This window comes from Labeo rohita, chromosome 13 (genome assembly GCF_022985175.1).
Source record: "Labeo rohita strain BAU-BD-2019 chromosome 13, IGBB_LRoh.1.0, whole genome shotgun sequence".
NCBI lineage: Eukaryota > Metazoa > Chordata > Actinopteri > Cypriniformes > Cyprinidae > Labeo > Labeo rohita.
The window spans coordinates 6,151,175-6,175,298 of record NC_066881.1 but is presented as its reverse complement, the minus strand read 5'-3'; the positions used below and the strand labels follow the sequence as shown (position 1 = coordinate 6,175,298).

General features: G+C 35.9%; 1 protein-coding gene across 4 annotated transcripts in view; it reads right to left on the bottom strand.

Moving 5' to 3' along the window:
* Positions 1-24,124, bottom strand: part of tjap1 (tight junction associated protein 1 (peripheral)) — a 129,476-nt gene that overhangs the window by 85,008 nt on the left and 20,344 nt on the right. The window lies entirely within an intron of this gene.

Sequence of the window (24,124 nt, the reverse complement as noted above, 5' to 3'; positions counted from 1 at the left end):
TGCCAGCCAGTTCTTGTCTAAGCAGATCTGTCCTGAAGATTAACCTGCAGAGTTTGCAACAGGAGACTTTCCCATTTAGATTGAAAAAAAACAAAACACTGAGATTATTTTCTGGTTCAATTCTATTCTCAAAAAGTTCTTTCTGTTTGACATGAATGAATAACAAAAAAAATGTTTTTAAAGAATAGAATATACAGTCATTAGTTTCTCACACTCATGCCTTTTTAAACTTGTGTGCTGCTTTTTTCCAAGAATAAATATGCTTTCTGTTTATATGTGGTTTGTAAGGACAGGATAATATTTGGCCGAGATACAACTATTTGAAAATCTGGAATGTGAGGGTGCACAAAAAAATCTAAATAGAGAGAAAATGACCTTTAAAGCTGCCCAAATTAAGTTCTTAATGCAAATTACTAATCAAAAATTAAGTTTTGATATATTTCAGTAGGGAATTTACAAAATATCTTCATTGAACATGATCTTTACCTAATATCCTAATGATTTTTTGGCATTAAAGAAAAAACAATCATTTTGACCTATACAATGTATTGTTGGCTATTGCTACAAATATACCCATCCTACTTAAGACTGGTTTTGTGGTCCAGGGTCACATATTTGATATGCCCAATGTATGTGTATTGATCTATGGTTGTATGTGATCGAAAGCCTAATTTAAATATGTTTACCACATTAAATGAATAGTTCACCCAAAAACAAAAATAATTCCCCTAATTTATTCATGCTTTTGAAGGAAAATATCCATATTTAAAACTTAATAAGTTATTATCACTGGCTTCCAGCAACAGCTGTACGCATGTTCAGTCACCCAGTGATATTAGTATATAAAGTTTTAATTATTTTCCTACAAAAACCTATCACTTTACTTTAGAAGGCATTCATTATGTCATATGGATTACATCGTTCACTGCCATTACAAAGCTGGGAAAAGCCAGGACATTATTCAGTATATCTCTGATTGGGTCCATCTGAAATAAGAAAGGCATTTATACCAAGGATGGAACTGAATTTTCAGTTTTGGGAGAACTATTCCTTTAACTAACTGTATCACTTTAGAAGACTTATGAACTGCACAATTCATACAGATTACTTACATGTGACCCTGGACCACAAAACCAGTCTTGAGTAGGATGGGTATATTTGTAGCAATAGCCAAAAATACATTGTATAAGTCAAAATTATAGATTTTTCTTTTATGCCAAAAATCATTAGGATATTAGGTAAAGATCATGTTCTATGAAGATAATTTTTAAATTTCCTACCATAAATATATCAAAACCTAATTTTTGATTAGTAATATGCATGGTTAAGAACTTAATTTGGACAACCTTAAAGTTGATTTTCTCTATATTTTGATTTTAAGGCCCCCCACCTGGAGGGGCAGGTGAGTAAATGACAACATCTTCATTTTTGGGTGAACTATCCCTTTAAGGTGCCCCTATTATTCCATTTCAAATATTGTATAATGTAGTGTGTAATGTATTTGTATGTGAATGCAAAGGATCTACAAAGTTGTAAAGCCGAAATTGCGCGATACATAAATTCATTGTCTTCCAAAAGAATCGACTCTGAACAGCCTAAATGAGTCGTTAGTAATTCAAATCCCACTTCCGTGACGGCTGCATGTCACATTTGCATAATGCCCACCTATGTTCTACGTTGGCTGGCCACAAACAACTTGACCCACCTTTAAAAATGTCATTTTACTGACGACTGCTTCTCTAAAAGTACATTCCCTCGTTTACTTTGAATGGAGTGACGTCCAGCGTTGCCGAATTGAATTGTGGGAGTGTTGCGTCACGTCACATCATGGAGCTGTTCACAGAAAAGTTTAAAACTTTAAGCATCAATGCATGCATCAGCCAAACAGATCGCCTTACGCAAATACCCTTGTGCAAAAGCTAGCCAATCCCATTCATGAAACACCAGAAAAGTAATGTGATTGGCTTCATGTCGACACCCGTGTGAATGAACCGTAATCTCAATGAGTTCAATGCAGGATTCAAATAATGCTTGCTCTTGAAAGATGGCTAAGTACCTAGTTTATTTTAGACCAGCTGGCTCCACTAAATCACAACCTGCAAGTATAATAAATAATAGATGTTTATATTTTCTATCGAGCGTAAAAATACGGAACTATGACAATGGGCACACTGTTTTTGACAATGAGATATTAAATGCATATTTTGAGAAAACGAAAGCGTTGTTTGAAACTGCATGCATGTAAAACTATTGTAAGAGACTCCCAAAACAATATTAGGAACTTTAAAAATTGCATAACAGGGGCACTTTAAATCTCCTCTCAGACCAGAAGCTGGACCAAAAACAAATGGGGCTAGAATTGGTACATGAGCTGGAATCGAACTCATATCTCCTGCATGAGCACCAAAGCTTTACGCACTGCTGCAACTGCTACCGCTCAGACTTGACATTAACAGGTTTTAAAAGGTTAAATCTTTTAAATATGCATGAAATAACAATAACAAACAGTGAATGTAATCTAATCCACTTACTCCACTTAGAGCCGAGAATCCGGCTGACCACATCGAACAAAATACTGCAAGAGCAATAAAAGCCCAAGTAAATCAATTACATGGCTGTTTTAGCAAAGCAAGACTGCTGTTCTGTATTCCCGGATAGTTCCTTCAGAAAACAAGATAAGGAGAAACACTAAGCAGACGTCGCAAGCGAAAGTCTCAAAGACAACAGCCCGTTTCCCAGGCCCATCAACGTGATTGATGTCAATGAAGACATGCAATGATCGTAGAGGTGCAACGCTTTAATCAAGAATGTACGAAATGAACAAAAGGCCGAGATTTAGACCGGCCACACATGATTTAGCACTGGCTGAAGGAATCCTAAGTTACTCAAGAGCTGTAAAAGCTGCTCAGAGCTCAAAGGCCTTTCAAAACTCTTCCCATTCGTCACTTAAAGACCAGACGCCCATGCTGGGCAGGCTTGCACTCTGGCTAATGGTGTCTGGTTTTGACTAGCATGAAAGCACTGGAATCAGATTAAGCCGTAAAACTCGCCATTATGTATTGAGGACCACAGCACAGCAGGATGTAACACGACGGGAACTTCTCTAGCATTATTAGGGAATCATACTGACAAACCGATAAAAATGCATTTTCTAGGGCTGTCAATTTAAAGCGCTAATTTACTGTGATTACTCAGAGAAAGTAATTTATTCGATTAATCATGCTCCCGATGTTACATAAATTCCATTATAAAGAATTTAACTATCGAACCAATTCAAGCTAGAAGTACCAACTTTAAGTGAACTGTGGACTTAGGCCATCTAATAAGCAATACATGGAACTTTCCGCAATATATTCAATGTTTTCATTTGGCAGAACAAGGGTTGTAACAGCATGTTTAAGCCAAATGTAGATAAATGTGTGTAGTTGCAATTAAATTGATTAATAAACTGCCATATCATTGTTCATGAAACATTAATTCAATTAACTTTAATCCATCAACAGCCCTAGTATTTTCTTAATCGACAGCTCATAATGTGCAAATAGTGCTGTAGGCAGCTGTGGATGAGGCTAGCTTTGAAAGCCTTGCTAGAGATGTGTTAGATTACATGAACAATAAACGCCGAACTGACAGCAAGCCATTCCGGCGGCAGATGAAGGGAACATTTAATAACGCGGCATTGAGAGGTGGACTTATTGTGATTGTGTCAAGCCTCTGCATCATCAGCCACCACGTCATTTTGCATCAAGAAAGCCCATATGGAAATTGAATGGATCAGTAGAGATTCAAGGTTGTTTCTATCCCTTCACAATACGGGCATGTAGCTTCATGCAAAAAGCAAAACGCCCAGAACATTTAAGGCACAGAGCAAATTCAGAATGCAATCATCATTCCACATTATGGTGCCAAGGGTTCATGCCTTTCATCTTTCAACTTCTCTTTCTCATCGACTGCCTTTAGCTAATGCAATATCTGAGGAGACTGCGTTTTTACGTCAGTAAGAAATAAGCAAGCAATCTCGCTTGCTGAAACCCACAATCTTACTATAATGAAGCAGAGCCATTAGTGAACCTTTGACAAATCAAATCTGCAGTAATGATATGATCTAAAGGGAAAAGGTGACATATTTAGGGGAAGTAATCAATTGGGAGACTTCTTTTTTAACTTGCAAGAAAAAAAAAATGGAAAGGTCTGAACATCAACCCTGCACTAATGCACATTTGAGGCACATTTCAACGTGCTAAAAATGACAAAAAGTTCTAAAAGTTGAAGACAACTTTTTTCTACAGCATAAGGGTAGATGAAAAGGTACTGTGGTGAGGTATGAATAGGTTGAATATCCACGTTTAGCATTAAAGTCTGGTCCACGTTGTAGTGTATTCTGGTGAAAGTTTGTGTGACACTAATCTTTATAGTGACTCATTTCAGTTTTCAGTTTATTTGGTTTCTATGTGTCCTTTAGAAGAGAGTTTTATCTGAAAAAGTTGAGACCAAAATAGACTGAAATCAATAAAAAAAAAAAAAAAAAATCAAATAACTGAACAGCAGTGTTGGTCCAGAACAACAGAGAATAAATTAGTAGAAATTTGTGTAGACCTTGTGAGAAGAATGAGAGTCTCTCCAAAAGTAATAGTTGGGTCAAAGACAAATAAAAGTGTCCAAAGAAAAGCAAAGTTTTAAAAATATTTGTCCAGCTCTTTGAAATGTCCTCTTTGTATTCATATGACTTAAAATGATTTATATGATTTAAGTAAAGATGAATTAAATTCAATTACTCAAAATGTCATGGTGCAATCAACAAGTAAAAAAAAAAAACATTTTCCCTTGCACCTTGAATATATGTTAGTGCATGTTAATCTTTATTTTATTTTTTTTTTCAGATTTCATAAGTTATCCAATTAGACATATATACAAGGTTTTGAGGATTCACACCAAACGTTGCTTCACTACCTTGCCTTTTCATAAAAAAGGTCAAATTATCTGATATTTTAGGACTATGATATTTTAAATTAAGACTAAGAAAAGCAATCATGAGGATCTGCAGGTGCAAAATAATTTATTATTTCTTATTTTAAAACTGCTTTACTGCTTCTTTACTATTATAACAGAGAAAAAGAAAACATTATTGGGTAGTTTTTCTTTTTGGGGAATTTTTGCATTAGTGCCAGCCCACTTTTTCAGTGGCACTGGTTTTAGAAGAATATTTCTATTCATTAATCTATATACATATACATATCATATAAATATATAAAGCACACAACTATTTAAAGGAGACCTATTATGCCCCTTTCTACAAGATGTAATACATCTCAGGTGTCCCTATGTGTCTGTGTATGTCTCTGTGTAGTTTCAGCTCAAAATATCCCATAGATCATTTATTATATCATTTTGAAAATGCCTATTTTGAGTGGAAGCAGAAACATGCTGTTTTTGTGCATGTCTCTTTAAATGCAAATGAGCTGTGGCTCCCTGCCCCCTTTTCCAGAATAGGGTTGTACCTTTACAGCTCATAGCTCAGATACTTTGTCAAAAAAAAAAAACATCCGTTTGGTTTTAAATATCACGTCTATCACACTGAAATCATGCGTTTTATACCATATTAGTTTAAACTTCTGATATCAGGTTTTCTGAGCGCACACATCCGAAGCACGCGCAGAGAAAGCGGCTGTCACACAGCATGTGAGTACTAAACTAAGTTCTCTTTCATGTCTTATTGCGCTGAAACTGTCAAATACACACAAGCAGTGGTGGACGAAGTACACAAGTCAAGTACTTGAGTAAAAGTACAGATACTTATAATAAAATATTACTCCAGTAAAAGTAAAAGTGCTCCTCTTTCAATTTTACTCGAGTGAAAGTACAAAAGAACCAGATTTTTTATGTACTTAAGTAAAAAAGTACTGATAGACTTATTTAGCAATTTTATATAGGCTGCTTAATTGAATTTTATATTAGCACATATTTTTTATAATCCTACTGCTCAAAATACCTGGGATTTTCTCTAAATAACCACTATATGGAGTAAAAATACATTTTTGTTGTTGATATGGACTATGTTGATGAGAGTGATGTAGCAATATTCAATGTGAAGCTTACACTGCAATGTCCCTGAGAGAAAAAAGATCTGACCATCTAATTTTCACCAATAAGAAAAAAGTGTTTTAAAGCTTGTTGTTTTGCATAACTTCACAGTTATATATGACATGAGAATAAGGCCTGAAGTTATGTTTTCATAATGATTTTTTCCTTTCAAACATTCATTGTGTAAAAACACCCGTTGCCAAATGCCCCCAGAGGGCATCACTTCCCACTTCAATAATTTCTGTAGTTACCATGTTCTGAACATCACATCCTTTCTTTTTCCCTCGGATGTAATCTCTAGGTTGTTGAATAAAAATATTTGGACTTTATATCTAAAAATTACCTCAACTTAGCACCAGCTAGCTTGTTAGCTAGACAGTTAGAATCAGCTAACAATATTTACTTATTTTCAGTATGGTTATGAATAAACGTCGTTTTTGACCTAAAACAGAGACACTGATGTTGATGTGTCTGAATTCAAGCATTCCAGAAACAGATCACCCTTTACAGCAGATGTAATTCACAAACAATGGACAGCTTTGACCTAAATATGATTTTTCAGAAACAATAATTAATCCTAAAATTCGACATTAGTAACTTACTTTTCGCAGCATCAGTCGCGCGCCCGCACACAAGATCTCCCGATTCTTACTTGTGAATTCAGTTGACTGGAAACTCGCTCTAAACGGATCATTTGAATCAATGAGTTGTCGACTCGAGAACAGCTGCAATCGGATCATTCCAATTCGTGAATGAATCGTTTGGTGCGATTGGTGAATCAATTTAACAGGTTCACTGAAAAGAATCAATTTGTTTATGAATCAGATACCGCTTCTGCGTCTCAGAACACGTAGCAAAGGAGTAACGATATGTTTTATGAAATGGAGTGAAGTAAAAAGTACGATCTTACGATCTGGAATGTAGTTAAGTAAAAGTGAAAGTTGCTCAAAATAAAGTACAGATACTTGAAAAATGTACTAAAGTACAGTAACGAAGTACAACTACTTCGTTACTGCCCACCACTGCACACAAGTTTATGTTAAAAATACGAGTTACAAGAACAGTTATGTCTGAAGGTAACAGCTGGGAAAGAAATCACGTTTTTATATTAGATCTGTGAGGCGGCAGTGTAATATACAGTAAATAAATAAATAAACCCACTGGATGTCTTATCTCCTCTGAGGCTGAGACTCTAAATAGTGTTCTGTGCTTGTTTGTGCAGCCAACAACAGGACAATTAGTAAGCTTTGCTCGAACATTTGCCACGGTGTTAGAACTGCTCCACAAGTGGGTGGAAACGTGCAGATTAAGGGGCGGTAATATTACAAGATCCCCTTCCTACGTCACAGAGGGAGCAAAATCTGCCGCAGTTTTTTTTTTTTTCTTCCCAAATGCTAGCAGAAAAAGGCTTTCCAAAACAAAGTTACTGGGTTGTCCTTTTTCACATTTTCTAGATCGCTGGATGCACTGGGGATCCAATTAAACAAAGAAAAAAAGTAAGATTTTCATGAAATGTCAACTTTAAGACTGAGATTTGATGATGTCATTTGCAGTGCTTCACAGGAATGGGCGGAGCATAACGGGAAATTTAGTTCTTTAACCACAAATTCCGAATTAGTAAACATGATTATTTTCAAATAAATTGAAATAATCAGAACAGATGGGTTCAGCAAAAGCATATACAGCTGATCAACAACCTCAATGCTCAGAACAGGTCTGCTTTTAAAGGTTTATGAGCTATCATTAAAAATCATTTTCCCCATTACAGATAGTTGCATCACTCTGAAAGTTTAGACTTTATAAATTTCATGGGTCATGACCTACTGTACCTCAAACAAAACTCTGAAGATTTGATGCCCCAGCTTCCTTAAAAGCATTCATTGTATTAAAGGAGAAGTCCACTACCAGAACAAAAAATTACAGATAATGTACTACCTCCTTGTCATCCAAGATGTTCAAGATGTTCTTTCTATTTTCAGTCATAAAGAAATGATGTTTTCTGAGAAAAACATTTTAGCATTTTTCTCCATATAATGGACTTTTATGGTGCCCCAAGTTTGAACTTCCAAAATGCAGTTTAAATGCAGCTTCAAATAATCTCAAATGCGGTTACGATCCCAGCCAAGGACGAAGGGTCTTATCTAGCTAAACAACCAGTTATTTTCATAAAAACAGTACAATTTATATACTTTTCAATGTTAATAACTCATCTTGTCTTGCTCTGCCTGAACTCTGTTTTTTCCAGTTTATGACATATATCAAAAAACTCCCATCTCATGTTCTTCCTCAACTTCAAAATCATCCTATATCACTGTTTTACCTTTTTTGTTAAGGGTGTTTGATCTTCTTTGCATGTTTACTTTGCAAAGACTGGGTCGGTACTTCTGCAGCAATGTAGGATGATTTTGAAATGACTTTTGAAATTGAGGAAGAAAATACAATTGGAGTTTTTCAACAAACCCTAACTGACTTGAGTCAGAATACACAGAGTTTAGGCAAAGAAAGACAAGACGAGCGTTTGATATTAACAAAAAAAAAGTATTTAAATTATATTTTTTAAATGAAAATAACCATTCGTTTCACTAGATAAGAGATAAGACCCTTCTTCCTCAGCTGGGATCGTTTACAACCGCATTTGGGATCGTTTGAAGCTGCATTTAAACTGCATTTTGGAAGTTCAAACTCGGGGCACCATATCAGTCCATTATATGGAGAGAAATCCTGAAATGTTTCCCTTATTTCTTTACGACTGAAGAAAGAAAGACACAAACATCTTGGATGACAAGGGGGTGAGTACATTTGCTGTAAATTGTTGTTCTGGAAGTGGACTTCTCATTTAACCTGGTACCTTGGAAATTCCAAAGCAAATTTTAGAAAGCCTTTCCCAATTTTTGTTCGCAATATGCACCAGACAGTCAGTAAACGGACCACAGCAGATTTAAAAAAAAAGTCAGCTTGATAAACTAATCTAGAATCAGCAATGCTGCTGTCTTCTTTCGGTCTTCAGTGAGTATTGTCTACACAAAGACAGCTTCCCCCACAAAGGCCTAAATCCTGCTCTGTTGATTACCATGTAATCCCATCAGGCCCTCTGCTCCTCGGATGCTGGCAAACACGGCACCGGTCACGTGGGCTCAGGGTCAGAGATGAACAGAGGGCACACACACACAAACGCACATAGAGCAGAAGAACGGACCGGCTGAGTCACAGAAGTAGCTGTCGTTTGTGTGACAGATTGAGTCGAGTCAGTGGCTGGGTCTGGAAGCTGTCAGCTCAATGTGTAGCAGACGTTTGATCCTAAGGTCGCTTTTGCCGGCCTGTCCACTGAGCATGTGGCAATGGGCAGCTGTCTCTGAACAGCATCTGCCAAACATGGAAGGACTGACGCGACAGCGACTTAGTCATCATGAAGTTTCCATGTAACCTCAACTCAACTTTTCATACCTGTACACTATGTAGCTTTCCTAAGGTTTCTTAAACCTTCTAATTGTAAATATCCTGCTTCAGGTTGTAGTTCATGTCTTTTTGCTGTGAAATCATTACTGATTGTTACTGATTAAGTATCATATAAATGACACTGTGAATGATTCTTATGGAAATCATGCAATGATATATTAAATAAATGCACACACATACATATACATACATGCATATGTGTGTGTGCCTCAACAGTAACAGCAACCTCAACTGTGTATCTGCTTCAGCAGTTTCACATCATTTAATGGTTTGTTTTTATGTAAATGGCAAAAATCACAGTGAAATCTAACCAAAGCAGAAACAGTTCCTAACATTTTCAGACTCATATCTAGTGTTTGTCATGCTGAAATGAAAAACCTAGTCCAAAAGGCACAAACATATACTGGTGCAATGAATCAAAAACCGATTACCATGGAAACTATTACCACGGAGACAGGTGTATTTAATTACTTCTGTCTGATTAATTTTGTTTGTGGAGGAAATTAAAATTAAATGAAACTTTAAAGCAGTTTGCAGCTCACAACGGTATTTTGATAAGTGCGTCATGCATTTACCTTCCAATGCAATTATTTTCTTTGTGTTGTTCATCTGATTGAGCTCCAGTCTCATAATTGCACAAGATGACAACAGTTTAATTGTTTAATGAATGATTTGGAGCAGCAAAACAACTCGAACAACACATTTCTAGCTACTGCATGTGCAACTTTTCACATTCCAAGACAAAACTGTCAATCCCGGCGAGTGTCAAATGGTTTCCTTTTGTGCTGTAATCTCGCTTCTAGATTCCCAGGAAAATCAGAAATTGCTTTCATGTTATAAGTATGTTAAAAAATAAGTCATATATATATTCCAAACATTCATAATTTGTTTTATACAATAATGGTTTGTAACTTAAATGTGACTATTGAGATTAAAACAAAGCCTCCGCAGTGCAGTTACTACACAGATTACACTTACATATAGCCTAAATGTTGCATAGATGATCAAAGCATAACAGCTTTCTTACAGTCTGCTTCAACAGTCAGTGTCTAATACTACACATCTGAGCAGCTCTCAGTGGGACAAGCATCATAAGGCAGATGTACTTTTGCCTCAGCATTGCCATCAGCATCGCTGTTCCATTACACAATGCAGCACACGTGAAGAGACACAAAAGTTCCTAATGTTTTCTCTCTCTGTTAATGGGCCTTGATAGTCAGGTAATAAAAAAATGTAATAGGCTTTTAAACCTTGACATCACACCAAGAACCAGACATTTATTTAATTTACTCATCCCCTTGTCATCCAAGATCTTCATGTCTTTATTTCTTCAGTCGTGAAGAAATTATGTTTTTTGAGGAAAACATTTCAGGATTTTTCTCCATAATGTGGACTTCAATGTTGCCCGTGAGTTTGAACTTCCAAAATACAGTTTAAATGCAGCTTCAAAGGGCTCTAAATGATCCCAGCCGAGGAAGAAGCGCCTCATCTAGCGAAACGATCAGTTATTTTCTAAAAAAAAAAATTATTACAATTTATATACTTTTTAACCTTCAACGCTCATCTTGTCTAGGTCTGCCTGAACTTTTACCAGTTAAGACAGTTAGGGTATGTCGAAAAACTCCCATCTTGGATCCAATGAAGTCTAGTATATGGAGAAAAATCCTGGAATGTTTTCCTCAAAAAACAAGGGATATCAATTTTTGATCATTCCAATGATTGATCACTGTTTAAATTAATGATCAATTAATCGATTAATCGTTAACCTTAATACTGCAAAATGTGTCTTGCCATATAGTCAGCGACATGATAGAATGCGCAAATGCCACTTAAATCGCCAGCTTCCTCACCCGGGGTTTTAGTCGGAACAAAAGACTAGTAGCAGGAAAATGAGGTCAATTGAATAGATGTGATTATGATAATAAAAAATAAAAAAATAAAGCAAGCACGTCGTAGTAATGTTTGCGATCATTTGTTTCATATCCTGTCATGGAGACAGCTGAATGTGCCTTTTAAATGGTTTCATGGTGCTCGTTGTTGTATTTTAAAACACAATTGCAATGTTGCAATTGACATTGTCAGCATTTAAAATAAAACGACCCCAAACATAAGCATGGCGCATTGCCGCTGCGCAGCGCAGTCAGAGAATCACTTCCACCACAGTCGTAGGAACGAATGAACAAGTTGCAGGAATTAATTACATGTCCTGCTCGTGTCCCATAGCCCTGTCAAAGCTCAGCGCCTGCAATGAAACAATTATATGCGGAAACATGGTTTAGTTACTAAATTTCTATTGCTTTCTATGATGAAGGACTTTGTACATTAATGAAATATTTTCGCAAAAGACCCAGCCCTGTCACCTCTGCCAATGAGCCACATGCACCCTTAAACTGCTTAATTGACCACTGATAGCTTTAATTGATTGTTGACATCCCTATTCGTGACTGAATAAAGAAAGACATGAACATCTTGGATGAAATGGGGTTGAGTAAATTATCAGGAATTTTTTATTCTGGAAGTGAACTAATCCTTTAAACATCAGCGTTGAGGAGCAGTGAGAATTACGGCTATATGACTATATTAAAGCCTATCTAAAATGCATTCAGAGACTGAATCCTTACCTTTATTCAAATCGTGTGTTATCCAGTACCTGTGCAGCACAGGACTCTCAGGCATTAGCAGCACTTGACCTTGGCATTATCATTTATTCTAATAATAAATCAAACCCTGAATAAGGAACGTCTGCATAATTCACGATTTTCCTTTTAAAGGTCAATGAAAGTCTGACAAGCAAACCCGCTGTCATCACCACCTTAATTTCAGAGATGTTTTTCTGCACTCTCACTTTATTGAGCCTAGCTATATGCATGCAAATTTAAGCAAGCAGTCTGAAGTGAACAAAACACAGAAGCTTCTTTGTTGTGTTTCTTTTTTTTCCACCTGTAAAGAGTATAAAGTATAATGTTGAAATATGAAGAATTTCCATTCACTGTAAATCAAATGCTTCATTATGGATTATAACCACCTGCCATTATCCACCTTATTTTGCAACACAGAAGTTAACATATTTTCTGTGAATGTGCAAGATTTATAGTTTAGTAGCCACTACACATACACTACCAGTCAAAGGTTTTTGAACAGTAAGATTATGTTTTTTTTAAAGAAGTCTCTTCTGCTCACCAAGCCTGCATTTATTTGATCCAAGTACAGCAAAAGTAGTAATATTGTGAAATATTTTTACTATTTAAAATAACTGCTTTCTATTTGAATCTATTTTAAAATGTAATTTAATCCTGCATTAATAATAACAGTAATATTAATAAATGTTTTTTTGAGCAAACCTAGGACTAGTTTGCAAAAGTAGCTTTTTCACATCTTCTCAATGATTTAAAAAATGGTTTGACTGACAGCAGTGGTTTTAGAGGCAAAGTTGTTCGGAACGAGGAGGTCTATCATAAGATACGAATATCACGTGTATGTGCATAAAAACCGTGCAATGTACAATCATTTACACCCTCAAAAAATGTGATACCGCCCAGTGGCCGATTTCGTCCCCATAGACACATGTGGTACTTTGGACCAAGACCGTGCAGAGCAATTCTCATGTTGACAGGATAGTAGTTGCCTTGTTATAGCCATTTTTAATTTTTTCCCCTCTTATAGCACCACCAAGTGGCCAATCTCTGCGATTTTTTTTCCTGTGACCTCAGCTTAAGATCTTACATGTGTGCACCCAGTGTGGCGAAGATACCTCATTCCATTCAGGAGTTATAGACATTTTACTAAAAGTGGCCTTGGCTAAAAGTCGAAAGTTCAACTTTTTTGGTAATTATTGATATTCACTCTCCAGAGAATATTTCTACACTGGTCGGGCGAAAAAATGTAGGACTAGTTTGCAAAAGTAGGTTTTGCAAAAAATGTGAAATACCTGAAAATTTCGCGAAATTAAATGCGGCTTCAAATGGTTGTTTTCATAAAAATAATACAATTTATATACTTTTTAATGCCAAACGCTCATCTTGTCTTGCTCTGCCTGAACTGTTTTTTTTTTTTTTTGGTTCATGACAGTTAGGGTACGTCAAAAAACTCCCATCTCATGTTCTCCCTCAACTTCAAAATCGTCTTATAATCGCTGTTTGATCTTTTTTGGATGTTCACTTTGCAAAGACTGTGTCGGTACTTCTGCAGCGATGTGGGACTATTTTGAAATGATTTTTGAAGTTGAGGGAGAAAATACGATTGGAGTTTTTTTTTTTTTTTTACATACCCTAACTGTCTTGAAGCAGAATACACAGAGTTCAGGGAGAGAAAGACAAGACGAGCATTTGAGATTAAAAAGTATTTAAATTGTTTTTTTTTTATGAAAACAACTGATCATTTCGCTAAATAAGACCCTTCTTTCTCGGCTGGGATCATTTACAACCACATCTGGGATCGTTTGAAGCTGCATTTAAACTGCATTTTGGAAGTTCAAAATCGTGGCACCATATCAGTCCATTATACTGAGAAGAATCCTGAAATGTTTAACTCAAAAAACAATTTTTTAACAGCTGAAGAAGAAAAGACATGAACATCTTGGATGACAAGGGGGTGAGTACATTATCTGTAAATTTTTATTCTGGACTTCACCTTTAATGAGAGGTTTTGTACGGCTAATATAACTGTAAGGAGCAGTCGCCTCACACATTCTCTTATGTAAAGATACAGTTCTGTAGTTTAACTCTGACATGCGGCATTGCTATGCGTCTATGAAAGTGTGTCAGTGTGTGGCGGCTCTAATGTCCGCGTCAGCTAATGAAACTGAAGGGGTCTAATTAAATGAGTAACACCCTCTATTAATTTTGATCTTGCTCTTCACACTCACCTGAACAATACAAAGCACTTTAGTAGAGCTCTCATTCCCTCTGCCAAGCACTCTCACAATGCTTTACTAGAGAAGAAAACCACCCTTCACTAAAACAATACATCCAATGACACGTCCCCACACCAACCCGAAAGCACAAATGACATGTTAGAAAAACCAATACACTCTTGAGTGAAAGCCAACCACCATTTGGAAAAAATAGTGAAAAAATTACAATGGCTACCATTTGGTTCCCATCATTTATCAGAATAACTCCACAACACCTCTGAACCTGTCCTGTGGTTTCTTTCACCAAGACATTAAAAACAGATCCATTAAAGGTAGGGTAGGTGATTTTGGAGAGGCTAGCAATAGCCAGTTCTTTAACTTTCTGTACGTGCGTTGTAGGCAATTTTGTAGGTTCCTGCAAAGTGGTTTTAATGTTGTGGTTGATCAGTGCATAGAGTGAGGTCTAAAAGTCTGTAAACGCACTTAACCTCCATCATAGTCAGCTGGCAGTTCCTGTTTTTAACCATACCTCTGCTTTCACAGACTCATATCAAAGGCTGTTTGCATTGCACCTCTGACAATTCGCTCCTATTTGACCCAGCAGGGCTCATGAGCGGGCCGTGCAATTACGCAGCAGGGGAAGACATCATAAATAGCTGAAAGACATAGAGCCAATAAGAAAAGGAAAAGAAAAGAAAAAAAAAAAATCCCCTTTTCATTTCAGTCAACTATAGACCAGACTGCTCTTGCATGCTCTGTCTTTATCCGTGCCTCAGGAAGCCAAGCAAAGCCTGGGAACCACCAGCAACAATGAGACAGATTCAGATCCAGGGATTGGAAAAACACGCTGGTGAGGAGAGGGAAAAAGAAATGTACCAAATCACTGAGCTGATACAGGCTTGTCTCTGAAAGACACAAGAAAAACTGTGCGCGTATGTGTGTGACGCATTCAATTTGACGTCTGCGGCACTAACGCACACTCCACGAGCCTCTGGTGACATTTCAAGTCAAGTGTTGAGACTTCATAAATGGTGAAAGTAAAACAGTTCAGTTCATCAACTCCAGCTCCTTAACTCAAACTGACATCTCACATCTTAAAGTGAGCGTTTTGTTATTCATATATATATATATATATATATATATAAATATGAATATGAATATGAATATGAATATGAATATATATATATGAATATGAATATGAATATAATATATATATATATATATATATATATATATATATATATATATATATATATATACACACACATACACACACACACACACACACATATATAATAAAGCTTTTGTAACATTATACACCAAATACATTTTTTTGGGTAAAGAAATTGTAGAAATAATACTTTTATTTAGAAAGAATGCTTTAAATGGATCAAAAGTGATGATACAGACATTTTTAATGTTACAGATAAATGCTGTTAAAAATCAGCAAATCAGAATACTAGAATGATTTCTGAAGGATCATGTGACTGGAGTAATGATGCTTAAAAATGAAATCACAAGAATAAATTACATTTTAAAATATATTCAAATAGAAAACTGTTATTTTAAACAGTACAAATATTTCAAAAGTTTACTGTTTTTGCTGTACTTTGGATCAAATAAATGCAGGCTTGGTGAGCAGAAGAGACTTTTAAAACATTCAAGAATCTTACTGTTTAAATACTTTTAACTGGTAGTGTATGCATTTATTAATCCAGGTTATATTCATTCATACATATATGAATACATTTTTTAACATTTCAAGCTGTTTAAATTAACAGTGATGTATTATGAATGAGCGTAACATTAACAATGAACAAAAGGATATTTATAAATGAACTGATGAGTCATTGTTGGTTCATGATGTTAATGAATTCCCCATTGTACAGTTACAACAATCATATTAGGGCTTGCAAGACAAGTCATTTTTAAATCGCTGACTAATCACCAGGACAATGTAAATAATTCAGGATACGCCAATTGATACGCACTCAACACACGTACTAGCTGTCCTTGACTTAATCCATGTAAAACAAAAAACAGGCGGAAATGTGGTGTCTGTTCTGTTTGAAAAGAACCGTATGAGTAATCCATCATGAAGTCAGCTGGCTCTGCAGTCAGCATAAGAACAATATGGAGCTCTTAAATGTCAGAACTTTTCTAATTACCATAACCCACCTGTAATTACATGAGAGCGACTTTAAAGCTCTGCTGACATGAAAAAGCTCAGAAAGCCAATAAATTTATTTGGAAGAAAAATATGTGCATGTCAGAGACATTTAACTATACAACAGCAGCTGACATTCTACATCCCAGCGTGGGCTGATTAACCTGTCTGCATGCGACTGCGACCATCAGCGAATTTAATTATTGCGCTATATTGTGGTCTGCTGATACATTATAAATGTCAGTGTAGATACTGGACCTCTGATTTTCCAAATTATACTAATGAGAGATCTGAGCATATGGCAGAGGTGTGTCAAGGACTCAATGTCAAATTAAATACAGATTTTTTCAGATTCAGTGTGCTCAAATGACCTCAACTCACCTTAATGCGTGGATAATTGGATCACACATAAATGCTACATTCATACTGCAGACAAATGTGGCCCAAATCCAATTATTTTTTTGCTCAAATGTGACTCAGATCTGTTTTTCTCATGACAGCGTGAACAGCACAATTTGCATTGAATCTCATCTTTTCTACTCCAATTTGTACCACCTCTATATGTGATATTAAATCCAAAATTGCGACGCAATGCGACCGCAGTGTGAACAGTCATGTCAGAGTTAAAGTAGTCCACTTCCAAAACAAAGATTTACATATAATGTACTCACCCCCTTGTCATCCAAGATATTCATGTCTTTCTTTCTTCAGTCGTAAAGAAATTATGTTTTTTGAGGAAAACATTTCAGGATTTTTCTCCATATAATGGACTGATATGGTGCCCTGATTTTGAACTTTCCAAAATGCAGTTTAAATGCGGCTTCAAACGATCCCAAATGCGGTTGTAAACAATCCCAGCTCAGGAAGAAGGGTCTTATCTAGCGAAACGTTTGTTTTTTTTTCATTAAAAAAAAAATACAATTTAAATACTTTTTATTCTTAAACGCTCATCTTGCCTTGCTCTCCCTGAACTCTGTATTCTGGCTCAATACAGTTAGGGTATGTTGAAAAACGCCAATCGTATTTTCTCCTTCAAATTCAAAAATCCTACATCGCTGCAGAAGTACTGACACAGTGTTTGCAAGGTAAACATGCAAAGATCATCAAACACCCTTAACAAAACAGGTAAAACAGCTATATAGGATGATTTTGAAGTTGAAGGAAAATATGAGATAGGAGTTTTTTCGACATACCCTACATAAACCGGAATAAAACCAGTCCAGGCAGAGTAAGACAAGACGAGCATTTGAGATTAAAAAGTATATAAATTGTATTATTTTTATTAAAATAACCGATTGTTTCTTTAGATAAAACCCTTCTTTCTTGGCTGGGATTGTTTACAACTGCATTTAGGATCGTTTGAAGCCGTATTTAAACTGCATTTTGGAAGTTCAAACTCGGGGCACTATATCAGTCCATTATATGGAGAAACATTCTGAAATTCCTCAAAAAAGATAATTTCTTTACGACTGAAGAAAGACATGAACATCTTGGATGACAAGGGGGCGAGTACATTATATGTGAATCTTTGTTTTGGAAGTGGACTTCTCCTTTAATGTGAGTTTTACGTCACTCTAAATCACCATGTCACGATTCTGGACTCATGGGATTCCTTTAAAGATTTTACATACGCAAGACAGTGGTGAAAGGTCAGTGATGTGTCAGAACTCATAAGTATTTCAGTGACAACTCTATATACAAGCAAAATGAGGGCTCCTATTATAAAAGGTTTCAAAACTTTGCTGTCGGTCACATCCCAGTCTTTTTTGTTGTTTTTTGTTTTCATATTGCCTGCTAGGGATATCACAATTCTCAATATAACGTCGAACCATTCGGTACGACATCGGTACGGTTTTTCAGTTTTGGATTTAAATAACTTCCTTGTATTATTTCTCTCAGAATCGGCTGTATGTGTGCCCACAATTTCACATGCTGAAATGAAGAAACGTTTCCCCGCTTATATTTGAAAAAGCGACACACGCAGAGCATCTTCCATTCTAATGACATGCAATGATAAGCCTTTCTAAACCTGTTGTCCAACAAAAGTGTTATAAAAACTAAAAGTTAAAAAACCATTATAACTTGTTTTTAATTCACAACATCAGTCGAGTGTTTGAAATAACTTCCTTATGTGATCTGATGTGGATTCTTATCACAGAATGAGGCAGACGATAAATTCTATACTCATATTCTATGTATGTCGATTAGCAATGGCTTTTGAAAATACACGAGATGGCTTGAAGAACACAGATAAACCATATATTATTGCAGACAAGTGTTTATTGTCCTTGCATTTCATTATTCAAAATGTTTAACATTATATTCAGTTACAGCAATAGCGGTAATACTTCTTTGACACATGTGGATTTTCTGCACTAGGCCACCCTCTGGCATCCAGTATGAATGAAACCCATTCCATTTTGCATAAAAATCGAAAAAATAATACCTCCTCCAAAGAAAAATTAAGCAGACATATACTAAACCATGCTTTTTCCAGTGTACAGAGCTTTACAGGAGTATTTTGTTCATTTGTTGCAAAAAAAAAAATAAATAAATAACACACACACTGAAGTGGCAAGACATCAGAACCGAACCGAAAACCGTGGTTAAACCAAGGTACGTATTGAACCATGGACTAACTGATGCCTGCCTGCCCTAATGCCTGCACATAATTTTACTGACTTCTGCGGCAGATCACACGATAAATAAGCACATAATCCCTTACTTTATGTCCTCTGCATTTACTTCCGTATGCCTGCACGTGTTGCCAAGTCCACAGTTTTCCCGCAGAGCTGAATTCAATCTGTGGGTTGAAGCGACCCCACTAATGCACTATTGTTCCCTTGGAACGTGACTGGGCTAGTTTTGAGAAGCAGTTCGGCAGATTTTGTTGTGAAAACCTGGCAACCCTGTTCGTATTATTCTTTTGTGCATGCGGGTCAGGTCAGAACCATTATCTGGCCACACTGGAAATCTGATATTGGCCACATTTCAAACAACAATGTGAACAGCTATACAAAAAGAAAATCAAATCTGAGCAAAAATTGGAATTGGAATCTTTTCAAAAAGAAGTCAACCCTGAAAGTTTTTCTAACTTTAGGTCATGGGCATTTCAACCCTGGTTTAATCAACATTGCAAAAACACTAGAAATGTTCAGAAACACTCACAGCAATGTAATGGGAATATCTGATTTCCAAACAAGTCACAATGAACTTGATATTAATTAAATGGTGTTAGGTTTGTTGTTTGATTACTTGGGTGGTAATTGTTAATTAATTTGTCACTGTATAGTCAATTAACTACACAGCCGATGTGTGTCTCCAATTAGTGCCTAGACTTGTATAAATGTTGTTGACTAATGTTCAAGTTTTTAGCATTTAAGATAGTCCAAGACAAACTGAAATGTTTGCTTTGTTTCCTTTTCTTTACTTTGTGCAGAGTCACATTTTGTTAGTACACTTTTATCCTTTCTCACTTTTATAAATCTTTAGTAAAACTATTTTTATTGGTATTTTCATAATTTTTATTGAATGCATGCATGAATATATGAATGAATGCATATATGAATGCATGCATGCAAGTGTGCAGGAATGAATGAATACAAGAATGCATGAATGAATGGATGAATGAACGAATAAATGAATGAATGGATGAATGAATGCATGAATGAATTATGAATGAATGCATGAATGAATGAATGCATGCATGCATGAATGAATGAATCCATAAATACATGAATGAATAAATGCATGAATGAATGAATGCATGAATAAAGGCATGCATGAATAAACACATAAATGTATAAATGCACGAATAAATGAATGAATGAATGCATAAATGCATGCACAAATTAATGAATGCATAAATAAATGAATGCATGAATGAATACATGAAAATAAATCTTACCATTAGTACAACATAAAAAACTCCCATGACGACAATATATCATATCATACAATAACCATATCAATATATCATACACTGCAATGTTGAGCAGTTATGAACCAAGATGCACTCATTTTCAAATTCCATCCAATATTGACAAAAACAATAACTATTTTCATGTTATAGCTGATAACAGCATTAAAACTGTATAATATATTGTTTAAATATATGAAAAAAAAAACATTTTATGATTTTTTGATAAACAGTTACTCAATTATCAGTACTCTTAAAGATAAAAAAAATAATAATAATAAATTACTTAAATATCTAATATCAGCCGAAAATATCAGCCTAGCTACCCCAAATTCTCATGCTTACGAGCAAAGTACTGAATTAAGTGCGAACAGCATGAAACATGGAATAATATAACCCAGGATTATGTTAATCAATTTTTTTACAAAAAAATGACACTGGATTAACAATTGAAAGTTATTAAAGCCCATAGGTCTGCAATTCATAGTCTGAAACCGGAGAGAGTGCTCATTACAGCATACGTTTTGTACAGGGCAATTCCAGGGAGTATAGAGCATTGGGAACGTGTGTGGCGAGATCCCGCCGGGGAGAACGCAAGAGAGAATGAACTGTGCTGCCATGCAAGAGTAGAATAGTGAAGCTGATATATCTGCGTGAAGTGCAGAGACAAGCCAAGATCGACGACAGATGGAGACTCCCATGTAAGTGTGAAGTCACGTCTCTCCTATATTAGCTTGCCTAACTTACAAACCTACTTAACAAGCCTCAGTGCTTTCCCTCTTCATCTGCCTCTCTGCACCACTAGGCTCTTCGGAGGAGAAACTAGGAGGCAGAGGCAATCAGTTTCCAGGAGCTATTCAACAGATGTTCCCACAGTCTGCATCTCAAAGACACTGCGAGCAACGAGAGGCAACACAGGACAAGCCACACACAGCATTAGCCTACTCGTTTAATTAGAAAGAGCTCTCAGTGAGCTCCAAGCAAGACACGGACATATTGCGAATTATAACTGCGCTGAAAATATAAAAGTAGAAAAGCAAGAGCGTGAAAAAAAAGGGGAGGGAGCAGGGAAGTGAAGATGTGGAATAAACAGAAAACAAATAAACTGTTTTCAGAGTTTACGCACCAGCAGGCAGGAACAAGACAGCTGCAGTATGGTTTGTTAAGAGAGTTTCAGGAAAAATCCACCGTGAGACCACAGAAGCTGGAGCCACTGAGGTATGTGAAGCAAAGCGGCAAAGAGACAAGCTCCACTGAAAGGTCGGGTCTAGTTTATCAACTTCTGCTCTCCTTAAGCTAGAAGCCGACTTTCAGATTTCAGATTTCAGGTTTTTTTTTTTTTTAACCATTCACTTCATTTATTTAAATATCTAAAAAACAAAAGGGAACAGAAAAACAGTGAACATTAGCAGGTCAGTCTCATTGCTATTAATATAAATTAATAGCCATCTCTTTAAACTTTGTCCAATCAAACACTCTCTAGAATCCGAAGCGTCCCTCCCCCTACACATATAATATAAATACACGCTGAAGCTGTGGCTGTAATTCACAGAATTAATTTTTAAGGAGATTTAATGGCACGTAGTGCATTTTATAGGGGATAGGAATTGATTCAGACAGTGTAAATAGTGATATGGATGAGACTGTGGCTGTCATAAGCTGTCAAATACAGCTTTACAGAGCTCAAAAGCTCTCCCAAGCTGTGATATAAACGAAAAACTATTGGCTATCTAAAAAAGGGGGCGGGACTGCTTGATATCAGAATCAGAATCAGAATGAGCTTTATTGCCAAGTGTCCTTACACACACAAGGAATTTGTCTTGGTGACAGAAGCTTCCAGTGCACAGACAGGATCACAAGTGACAAGACACAGATAGCAAATAAATGACTGATTAGAATAAATATGTGAAAGACAATACACAATAGACAATATAATGTAAGTACAGATGTTCTATATACAAATTATACAAGTGAATTTAATATGCAGTCATATCAACACACAGAATAACTCTGCATGTTTCAAAGCACGTCAATGGACCTTTAAGTAAATAAACAGGTACAATTTTAAAAAGTCCTTAAATGTCTTTGTTAGGGCTGCAAGATTAGGACAACAATCATAATTGTCGATTATTCCCTTGAAATTGTAATTGCGATTATTAACTACAATTATCACAATTTACATTGAATGATATTTTGAATAGTTTTACACATGGTTTGAAGCAACTGCATGCCACATTTTTATATATAGTTCCTTCTTTAAATATATAAAAAGTAAAAAATTAAAAATTAAACCAATGAGAAAAAAACCCTTAAGATAACCTGTAGGTTATTGAACGATTACATAACTGTGGCATCTGTAACTGTAAACACGATTATAAATTTGATTAATTGTGCAGCCCTAGTCCTTGTCTTTATTTTTGTGATGAAAAGCCGTGTAATTAGTAATTATTAGACTGTACATTATGCCTTAAAAGTCCAAAAACCACATAAAGAACCAACTTGGTCCATGCAACTACATACAATCATCTTATTGTTATCTGTAATGTTATTTAAAAAAAAAAAATGTTACATGTTTGTGTGTATTACCCTGTGGACAGATCTGGGTGGATTACTAACTGTAATCAGTTACTGATTCCCAATTACATGACAAAAATTGTAGTTAGTATTGTAATGCATTACATTGCACATTGTAGGTAACATAATCAGACTTTTTGATTACTTTTAGATTATTGTTGAACTAACTTGTTTATCGCATTGGTTTAAAGGGGTCATCGGACACTAAGTTCACTTTTACATGTTGTTTGAACATTAATGTGTGTCGGCAGTGCATGTACAAATCTACCCTATAATGATAAAAATCCATGCAGTGGTTTTTATTTAATCTGTAAAAATAATATGCCCTTTTTCAAATCGAGCCATTCTCAAATGCCTGTCGTTGTGGCGTCACAACCACAGAGGCCGCTCCCACGATGCCAGAGCAGGGATGTAAGTCAGACAAGAATATCTCCAATTGAGCAATTGAGGTGTTGTGTTGCTGGATGTAATAATGAACATAGTGGTCGTCATTTACTCCCGACATCTGAGCCCTGAAGATGCAGTGGATTATGTTTGTTTGTGAAGGGAATGCGCCTCTTGATCTACATATATCCATCTATGTTCACGCGAATCATTCATGATCCAGCTTCACTTACAGCAGAAGTGAGTATAAGGGTTTTTTTTTTATGAATTTTTGCGATCGTCTTTCCTAATAATGTGCTAGTTAGCAAGTTTAGCGGCTAAACGCGTCTAAATACGGCTAATGTAAACAGGCGCCTCTATCCACAGACAGAAGAGAGGGGCGGTGCGAACAGAGCTCATTTGCATTTAAAGCAGCCTCAACCAGAATGAGATGATTTTTCTAGAGTTGATTTTGACAAGGTAAAAAGGGTGTCGTTTTACACTACATTGAGAATTTTTAATCAAAGTATATTAGAGACTTTTCATTAAGACCCTAAAGAATCATATCAACTTGTGGAAAATGGGCATCCGATGACCCCTTTAAATAGGATGAGATTGTACCATATTGAAATAAAAATACAAATAGCAAGAAAATATATTCCATTTGTTATTATTAACAACATGAAATGCATTAAACATTATATTACATCAA